The following is a 10407-nucleotide window of genomic DNA, read 5'->3' as shown; positions in this document are numbered from 1 at the left end:
AGGCGGGCGCTGGGTTCTCCGCCGGCGCGGAGAGCGGCGGCGACCAGTGGCTCCCGCGGGTTCTGCAGCATCACTGTCGCCCGCGGCATGGGTCCGGGGAGCGGCTCGGCTCCCTCCCAGACATTTGGCCCGCGGCGTCCCCTTCCGAGAGATGCTCCTGCGCCCTTCGCCGCCTCTCCCCGCCTCCCGCGCAGCGGCGCTGCCAGGCACCCCCCAGACGCGCTCTCCGCGCCGCGCCAAGTCCTTGGAAATTTCCACGGCGGCCCGGGACCGCTATCCAGACCCGGGCTCCTCCGCCTCGCCAGCCAGGACCCTCGCTCCCCGCCCCTCCCCGAGAAGAAAAGAACTCGCTCTCATCAGTGAATTCAGCCGCGCGCCGCAGCCTTCCGCTGCGCCTCGGACTTCGCAGACAAACGCCCGGGGATTGGTGGAAATCAAGGTCCCCTCCCTCCCCCACTCGCCAAATTGCCGTCTCCGACCCGCTCAGATCCGCGACGCTCGGCTGGAGCGCGCGCCCCTCTCCCGCCCTTGCTCTCTGGAGATAGAGGCAAACAATAAAAAAAAAATAAAAATAAAAATTACATTAAAAAAAACACTACCCCCCAAAAATATATAAATATCCCTCAGTGTGACAGAGAAGGTCTGATAACCTGACCCTTGGACACGCAGCCGCTATTGCAGGAACTGTCACCCTGGTCTCTCTCTCTCTACCTGGTTGGTTATATACCCGCAGTGAGATGCGAGAAGGCCGGCGGAGATTTATCCCCTCTTGTGCTCCCACCCCCGGTACCGGGTCCGGGAGCCGCAGCTACAACCAGCAACCGTGCGCGCGCGCGCGTGCACACAGACACACACCGACGCTCCCGGGCCCGCGCGCGCGCGCACGAGGAGGTGCGTGCACGGCGCGGTCCTCCGCCTCGCCTCCGCCCTGCAGGGGAAAGCGCTGCTGCATCCAGATGTGCAGGCAGCTGGTGCCCACGCACGCAGACCTCCCGACGCGACGATGCTTTGGAGGCGCGGCCGTCAACTCCACCTTTTGGATGAAAGGTCCCTTGCTTTCAGATGTCTTTCTCACTCCACGCACTAGTTCATCGCCACCTTGGAAAAGTGCCACCCGCCTGGACCTGCGGAGCGGAGGGACCCAACGTGAGCCATTTATGCTTGCCTAGGCGGCCGATGCACAGCTCGGATACCTCCTAGCGGTTGCTTATGTCATTTGGTTAAGCATCTTGTGGAGCGCAAAGTGTGCAAGGACAAAGGAGAAAGGCGGCTGCCTACTAACCAGGTTGGCTTCGTCATCCCGAAACCAAAATCTAACGCCTGAGGCCCATTGGCGCAGCCCACCAGTTTGCAGCGCCCAGTGCAACCTGCACTGACAGCTGTGTGGCCTGCTCTCTTTCCCCAGCACCTTTCACCACAAACAAGTGAAACTTAGTAAAGTTAGTTACCAACAAAACCAACCATCTTCGATTCATTCTTCCAGCACTACCATGCTCTCTCAGGAGCATGACACTGAAAAGCAGAAGTCTGCAACCAAAAAATATGCCTCTTTGGGATAGTGATTATTTTAAGCTGGTTCTTTTTAAGGCCCAGAAAGCTCTGTGAAGAACTTTTAACCTTCCTAAACGAATTTAAGATGGAAGTCTGATACCAGGCTTTAGGAAAGAACTACCACCCCAGACCGTAGTTCACCTTCCTATGACCCCTGCCTTCTTCTCCTTAGTCTGGAATGACATATATGCCTCATCTTGCCTTACTGGCTTTGTACTCTCACGCTTATGTGAATTCTTGTGCGTATTAAAATTGATTTTTCTCCTGTTAATCTGTCTTAAGTCATTTTAATTGTTGGGCCAGTCTTAAGAACCAAGAGAGGAAGGGGGAAACTATCCCCTCCCATACAACCCACTGCCCTCCACCTGAAGCATGACCCAGAAATCTCTCTTCTGTAGGTAAGTCAGTGGAGAGGGAAAATCCTGAAGTCCCCAAATTATATCTTAACCACCGTGGAACCTAATAAAGATTCTTTGAAATGAATATCACCTGAAGTCCTGCAAAGTACTACTAACCAACCCAACCTCTTCTGCTCTGGAAATAGAAGGGAGATGGAGACACGGGAAACCTTTTGCATAGTTGCCAGGGCTATGGAGAAATCACCTGCCTCCTTTGTTCCTATAATTTAAATAAAACACAAACCACCCCAATTTTTCTTTTCTTCCCCAAGTTCAAGGGATACTTGTAGAGTAAATAGCAAATAAATAATCTCACAACGAAAAATAAGACATATTGCAGTTATAAAGGGGCTATGTAAATGTTTCCCCATCAAACCTTATAAAAATACATCAAAGTTGCATCTTAAAACCAAGAGACTTCTGTGATGGAAAGTGCTGTTTTGCCTTCTGAAAACCAAAATTCTCTTATTCTTGTTGCCTCTTGCCCTACCCTACAATCCAACCTCCTGCTTTTCCTTAGCGTGAGCACCAAATCTAGTCAAGCCATTGCCTGCCCCCTTCAAAGTCACATAGGCATCACTTTTGTCACTGTTTTGTGGTACACCTTCTTTCTTCCATGGGATGATTTTTCTCCCTCCAGACAAATCCAATACATCATTCAAAACCAACCCAACTAGCTAGGCATTTCTCTCTCCATGTGTTCCCAAACCAAGTAAAACACAGGCTTTATGGGGTAGGAACACAATAAGTGTGGATTCTGCTTCTATCACCTTTGACCTTCTGTTCTGAATGTCAATAGTATTTGCTGCTCTGACAGTTGATAAAGCATTTAGGTATGTTATGTTACTAGCTCTGATCATATTTAACTTTGTCTCATTAACTGGGCAGGAAAAGTATTTGGTCTCTTATTTCAAACTAGAGGCCCGGTGCATGAAATTTGTGCACTGAGGGGGAGGGGGAGGTCCCCTCAGCCCGGCCTGCACCTTCTCACAGTTCAGGCCGTCAGTCGGACATCCTTAGTGCTCCCACCCCCGGGCCTCTAGTTTGGGTTGGTTTTGAATGATGCATCTGCCCCCTGATGGTCAGTGCACATCATAGCGACCGGTTGTTCCCTGTTCAGTTGATTTGCATATTAGCCTTTTATCATATAGGATGACAAGCCTGTGGTTTTTTTTTAAATCTAAATGAGGACTCCACATGACATACCTACAAATCTAAGGGAAGAGCAGGAACAATATTTTACATTTTATTCATATTCCTCCAGGACTTATGCACATATGTACTCAACAAATAATTGTTGCTTGATTGTTTGCTTGATAAATTTGAAGGGCTCAAATTTATGCAGGCTATTGCTAAGGCAGTACTGTTTAAGAAAAAGTATAAACTCCCACCGTTTAATGTTTTAAATAAAAGATTTTACCTGATGCTTAGATATCTGGCTTATATAACTTCTAGTAGATAATTTATGTATTATTTTATACTTTTACATCTGAGTATACATACAGGGTTTTCTCAGGAATTAAACAACTTGAAAAAAAATTTTTTCAATCTTTATTATTGAAAGTATTACAGATGTCCCCCTTTTCCCCCCATTTGGTCCTTTCTAGCCCACAACACTCCCCCTCCTCCACCAGGCCTTTACCCACTATTATCTGTGTTCATGGGTTATGCATATATGTATACAAGCTCTTTGTGATCACCTTCCACCCACCCACCCAATCCTGTTTTCCCTCTGAGATCCCACAGTCTGTTCCATGCTTCTATGTCCCTGGATCTATTTTTTTTTCCCCCACCAGTTTATTTTGTTCATTAGATTCAACAAATGAGTGAGATCATGTGATACTTGTCTTTCTCTGACTGGCTATTTCACTTAGCATAATACTCTCCAGGTCTCCCCATGCTATCTCAAAGGATAAGAGATCTTTCCTTTTCACTGCTGCATAGTATTCCATGGTGTAAATGAACCACAGCTTTTTTATTTACTCATCTACTGATGGGCACTTGGGCTGTTTCCTGATCTTAGCTACTGTAAATTGCACTGCTATGAACATAGGGGTGCATATATTCCTTCTGATTGTATCTATTCCTAGAAGTGGGATCACTGGATCAAATGGCAGATCCATATTTAATTTTTTGAGCAAACACCATACTGTTTTCCATAATGGCTGCACCAGCCTGCATTCCCACCAGCAGTATACTAGGAACTAAACAACTTTTAAAACTCTATAAATGTTTATTTACTGAACTAGTAAACATAATGTGCAAAGCTACTTTATGACATAAGTAAACCTGATGGGCAGTGACTCTGTGATATCAGAGTTGTAATGAAAGCCGGTGTAAGAGATAGAACCATCACAGCACTGAAGCCATGGAGAAGTGTTCCACTTCTATGGGAACGTATGCACAGGTGACCCAGTGCGCCTCATTTGGTTATACCAATACAGATGTCAAAGGGTACTTATTATTAATTAATTAGGCCGAGCTTAAACCAAAACTAAGAAGAGAGAAGACACAGGAGACAAACAAAATGCAAGAATCACACAGGTTTATTTACCAGAGAGCTGATGGGTTTCAGTCCTTGGCAGGCCACCTGGAGACACTCGCTGACAGAGACACACGGAGGTCCTCAGATCCGCAGCTGCAGGTGCTCGGTATCTTGACACGAAGAGAGGCCTCTAACAGTTTGGACTCAGGAGCAGAGCAGGAACGGCAGTTTCCAGGGGCAAGGAGAACGTCTTGTCTGTGGAGGGCAGACAGGCGTCTAACTGCTGGTGTGAGAGTCCTTCTTTTATACCCGATGGGTGGGCTTCTTCAGTGTCTCATATCAGTGTGCTCCGGTGGTGCCTTCTGGGCTTATCAGGATACACACGCAGGGAGTTACAAGGCACTTATCAGGGTCACACACACAAATTAAGTTCCTCTTCTAAGGAAAGTTAAAATTCACTCTAATAAAAAAAAATGGAATTTGCTTATGCTAATTTATACTAACTAAACTTATTACTATAACAAGAAGAGAGGACAAGAAGCACCTTTGACTGAAATGTTGAGAGAGAACACCAGAAAGATGACCAAGTGAATGGGACACACACAATTTTGAGGGGTTTCTGAGGCTTTCAGGTAGAAATATCACCTCAGCAGGGAGATATTTGTACCTGGAACTCGAAGGAGAGGTTTGGACATAATATAGGGTGACCCAAAAAATGTATACACACACTTTGAAAACTTATAAAGGCAGTGTTTATTAAAATACATTTCATTGTCAAAATGGAGCTATCACTGTTAAAGTGTGTATATATTTTTGACACACCCTGTATATATTTGGAAATTATGAGCCTGTAAGTGGTGGGTGACATAGATGAAATTGTTTAGTGAAGGAAAACATAGGAAGGAGAGGAAGTGCCCAGGACTGAGCTATGAATACCTAGCATACAGTTGGCCAGATACAAGAAAATTCATGTGCAAAAGAGTTGAAAAAGGGTAGGCCCCAAAGGTGGAATAAAAACCCAGAAAATATGGTGCCACAGAAGGTAAGAGAATAAAATACTGAATGGGGAAAGACATAATCAATAGTGTAAAAAAAGGAAATATTATTTCCCTTCATGTTATATGTATTTTTGAGGCGATCCAAGGAGTCTGGTCATGGTTTGGTATGAATATTAGAATTTTGTGGATAGTTAATAATTTTGAAAATATATAGTTGGGAAGGAAATGAGCACTTTGGAGTACAGCAACAGTCCCATGATTTCCCAAAAGGCTACCTCAGATGCATGAAGTATAAAAAGGAGGAAGAGTCGGAGGAGGGAAGCTAACACTTACTGAGACACGAAGTGTAAGTAACACTTAGCATCTTTTAACTCATCTAATCCCCCAGCAGCTCTCTGGGACACGTGTTGTTATGCCAGTTTTTCAAAGGAACAATTTGAGGCAGATAGAGGTTAAACACTTTACATCATTTTATTCTTTATCAAGGTCTGCCTAAAAATATCTTGAGAAAAACCTTTTACAAACAAATGGATAGGTCCCTTACAGCGTAACCCTAAGCAACAGAACTGAAAGGGCTTGGGGTATTGTTCTTCCCACATATGCAGAGAGGGATTAGTAAAAGTGTGCTAGTCTTTTTACACTAAAAAGAATATATCATTAACTTTATGAAAATATTCATCTTTTCTTAATTTAAAAAATCCTAGGTCCCAGGGTTTGGGGTAGAGAGAATGAAGCATTTATTCCATCTCAGCATTTATTCCAATTGGCTAAGTTCTGCCAATTCTTTGCATGTCTTTAGAATCTAATCTTCCCTTTTGTTACCATCTCAATTCTGCTTCTGATTTCTTTTGGTCTCCTAACATAGTCCTTGCCCATAATCTTTTCATTCATATGTCTTATGTATCACTGACATATTTATCTTTATAAGAAACTCTTTAAATCATACCATCCTGCTCTTAAATAAGGACTCCCAGTTACCCTCATATATGTATCTAAAACCCATAGCTTAGCAAGCAGGATGTACCACAATTTCACCAATCCTTATGCTCAGTCGTACATCCCCATGCAAACAAGTGCCTCCAACCAAGTCATTCCACCCACGTCCCTACCTTTCTTTTCCTTGCTCCACTTACCTAAGCCTCTTCATTTGAAATTGTGTCTCCTTTCCTCTGCCTATACTCCAGATCTCTCCCGTCTTCGGATCCCACCCTTGAAGGTTTCTTCTGTATGTTTCTTTTCCCCCCACACCATTGGAGGCCATGGTGGTCTTTCTCCTAGTGATTTCATGCCAATATCTATGAACCTCTTTTAGCAGTGCATCTAGAACTATTGCAACATAGTGGGTTTGGAGTCTCACTTTGTTTTATTACCTGCATACTAGATTTGCATGATTTGCCTTCTCAGCTTTTACACTTAAGAGCAGGCACCAATCAAATACCAATAAAAGGCCATCTGTCTACACATTATTACTCTTTCTACTCCAGTTTTTTCTTAAGATTTTAAAATTGATATATTATATACACACATATGTATATTACACTGCCATATGCATGGAAAATTTATTCAAAGAAAAAATAGCTTATTAACAAAGTTTACTTTTTTGCATATCCAACTTTTGCTTTATATTACTTTTCTATGTTTGAATGTTTTTATCAGGAGCAAGTATTACTTCTGGGGAAAAAAGGTGGGTTGATGAACAAAAATAGATCCAGAGACAGAAGCATTGAACAGACCATCAAACCTCAGAGGGAAGTCTGGGGAGAGCTGGAGAGGGGGGTAAGAGATCAACCAAAGAACATATATGCATGCATATGAGCATAACCAATGGACACAGACAGTAGGGGGGAGGGGGGAGGGAATATGCTGGGGAGTGGGAGCAGCCAGGGAGAGGTCAATGGGGGAAAAGAAGACATGTAATACTTTAAACAATAAAGAATTTAAATTTTTAAAAAAGTGGTGAAAAAAAGAAAATGGTGATTTCTCAGGTCAAGGAAGAGATAAAAGGGAGAACAGAGAACTGAATAAAAGAAAGAGCTGTGAATGAAGAACAAGGAAACAAAGGCTCTGGCCAATAATAAAATCTGAAGTCAACATCTGGATGATGCCGTAGTGGGCTAGGCTCCCACTGTTGCTAACTGAAGCTTTAGTTTCAGTCCCAGTCACATTCTAGCTGCTGTCCTATGTCCTGGGACCATGAAGGAGGAAGAAGATAAATTCCAGGTTGCAAGGGCTTTTCATGTATTTGCTTTCAGCTGCAGAGGAAGCCTTTGTGTTCAAAATCTTGGCTCATCTCATAGAATGCCCATCTGCATTTTCTGCCAGGCGATGGGTTTTGTGCTACAAGAGGAAAGTATCACAAGTCATTAATTATACCAGATGGTGGTGGAAGACTTAATAGACAACATAAATCTGCTGGGAAAACAAACATCAACAAATCACTTCAGGAAATAGCATCCATCCATATATCATTCAGTCACTAGTTTTGCCACAGTGGATATCAGTCATTGAAGTTTGTACAATAGCCATAAATTAAGTAAGTCATCCAGAAATACAGATAGGAAATTCCTGTTTTTATAAAATGTAAGATCTCGAAATGACCAATTCTAGGAAAGAAATAAAATTTTCCTCTATATTTGAAATATAGAGGAAATATAGCTCAGTGTGCAGCAGTCATAGTGCAGGCTGCATGGAGCCCTGTGAAAACAGAACATTGATGAAAAACATACTTGTCACAGTGGCAGGTACACGGAACCTGTGACAGTTACCCTTCTGAGTAGAAAATGATACTGCACTGAGGGACCAATAATGAGACCAAAAGTTATATGTTGAATCCTTTGGTAGGCCAATGTTCATTTGTCTGTTTGTTTTCAGCCTATGTTGTAAATTTGCCCTCAAATATGACAATAAATCTATCTCTATTGCTGGAAAGCTACTCAAATGGCTTATTCTGCAGATGGCAGGTCAGTAGAATCATTTTGGAAATGAAAGAGAGCCAATCATTATGAACACAGAAGATACCTGTAACTCCTATCAGTGGGGGAAAAAATGTTAAATATTATTTCAAGAATCTTACCTGTTGTTTTGCTTTTGATATGAGATAGAAATACCACGTAGGACCTAGTAATAGCTTACCTCCCACTATTTTCTATAGAATACTGTCTTGGTCTATCTTCCTTTCTCACCTGACCATGAACTCCTCCAGTTCCCCCACCATTCTTGCATCCCTCCTTGCTCCCTGATGATGCTCCTTTGCCCCCAATACCTCCTGCTGGAGCCTGTGGTCAGTGGCCCTCACCAGGGACCCTCCAATTGGCCCAAGGGATCAAAAGTAGCTCTAAATCCAGTATGTGTACATTGAAGCAAATTAAAGGACTTCATATGAAGCACAGAAGCAAATAATGCCAAATATCAAGTAGTAATGGTACATATTTCTGGAAAAGCAATTTCCGTGTTATTATGTACACCTCCCCAGAAGTTCAGATCTGTAGGGGAATTGTTGTGTAAAGTGAACTACAGGGGAGCAGAATTTTAATAGCTATTATAGACGTGTATTTACTATATTAAAAAAATGAGTAGCCCTAGCTGGTTTGGCTCAGTGGATAAAGCGTTGGCCTGTGGATTGAAGGGTCCAGAGTTCGATTCCAGTCAAGGGCACGTGCCTCAGTGCAGGCTCCTCATCCGCCAGGCCCTGGTTGGGCAAGTGCAGGAGGCAACCAATCGATGTGTCTCTCTCACATCAATGCTTCTCTCTGTCTTTCCCTTTCTCTTCTGCTCTCTGAAAATCAATGGAAAAATATCCTTGGGTGAAGATTTAAAAATAAGTAAGAAAAAAAATGAGTAAAAGAAAACCAAGGGACACACCAATAGGAAGAGTGAATGGGGCAGCATTTTATTCTCACACTGCTGCTGAGATGGTGGGAATTAGAGGAATTCAGTATAAAATGAAATACACCTACTAGTAAGGTATTGGTCAGCCAATGTGAATCCATTAAAATTAAAAACGACACCACCAAATGCTGACCTGAAACAAGAATTCCAAAGAGGAGTTCCAAATGCTACTATGATTATGCAGGTTCCAGAGAGGGAATAATGAAGACATTCCATTTTCAAGACCAGCAGGCCTTGACCTCTGGCACTAAGAATCTTTAAACTCCTGGCACTAAAAACACCACCTCCTATAATTAACCTAAGTGGAAGACCACTAAATATTCTGGATTCAGAAAGACCTCCTCCAAACCCTCAAAATGAAGAAATCCATGCAGTTGGCAGGCTAAAAAGAGAGCGCTCAATGAGTGAAAATGCTGCTTCTCCAAACAGACAGCTGGTCAGAACTGACTCCATGTGTCACAGGTCAGATTTTGTCGCAAGAAATAAGATTTCAAGGTTTCAGGCACTGAATTCTGCACCAGGGTACACCGTAAGAAGACTAACTGAAATACATGGTCAAAGCCCTGTGTTGACTGATGGGTCTGTGGCCATCATTTCCAGTCCTCACAATGAGTGTGTCAGGTATGGCATCTCAAATACAGACACAATTGAAGGAACTTTAGATGACATGACTGTTGTACGTGCAGCTTCATTAAGACGACAGATAATCAAAGTCAATCGACGTCTACAACTTCTAGAAGAGGAGAACAAAGAACGTGCTAACAGGGAGACGGTCATATGTTCAATTACTGTAGCATTCTGGCTGCTTAATATCTGGCTCTGGTTTCGCCGCTATAGATAACCTCTCCTCCAACTGAGCCACCCCACCAACTTAAAAAAAGGAAGGAAGGAAGGAAGGAAGGAAGGAAGGAAGGAAGGAAGGAAGGAAGGGAGGAAGGAAGGGAAAGAAAACTGTCTTCTTTTGAATTTGTCTAGTTCAGCATTAAACATTGAAAGAACTCACCATAGTAGCTCATGAAGAAGAAATATGTTCTAATGATCTTGCTAGCTTGCCCTGGAGATTACAAAACATCATACTGTTAGTTCT

General features: G+C 43.1%; 1 pseudogene; it reads left to right on the top strand.

The window, feature by feature from the left end:
- Positions 1–9265: 9265 nt before the first annotated feature.
- Positions 9266–10161, top strand: LOC118650712 (annotated as a pseudogene).
- Positions 10162–10407: the final 246 nt, after the last annotated feature.

Source organism: Myotis myotis, unplaced genomic scaffold (assembly GCF_014108235.1).
Source record: "Myotis myotis isolate mMyoMyo1 unplaced genomic scaffold, mMyoMyo1.p scaffold_m19_p_3, whole genome shotgun sequence".
Taxonomy (NCBI): Eukaryota; Metazoa; Chordata; class Mammalia; order Chiroptera; family Vespertilionidae; genus Myotis; species Myotis myotis.
This window is presented reverse-complemented; position numbering and strand designations above follow the sequence as displayed.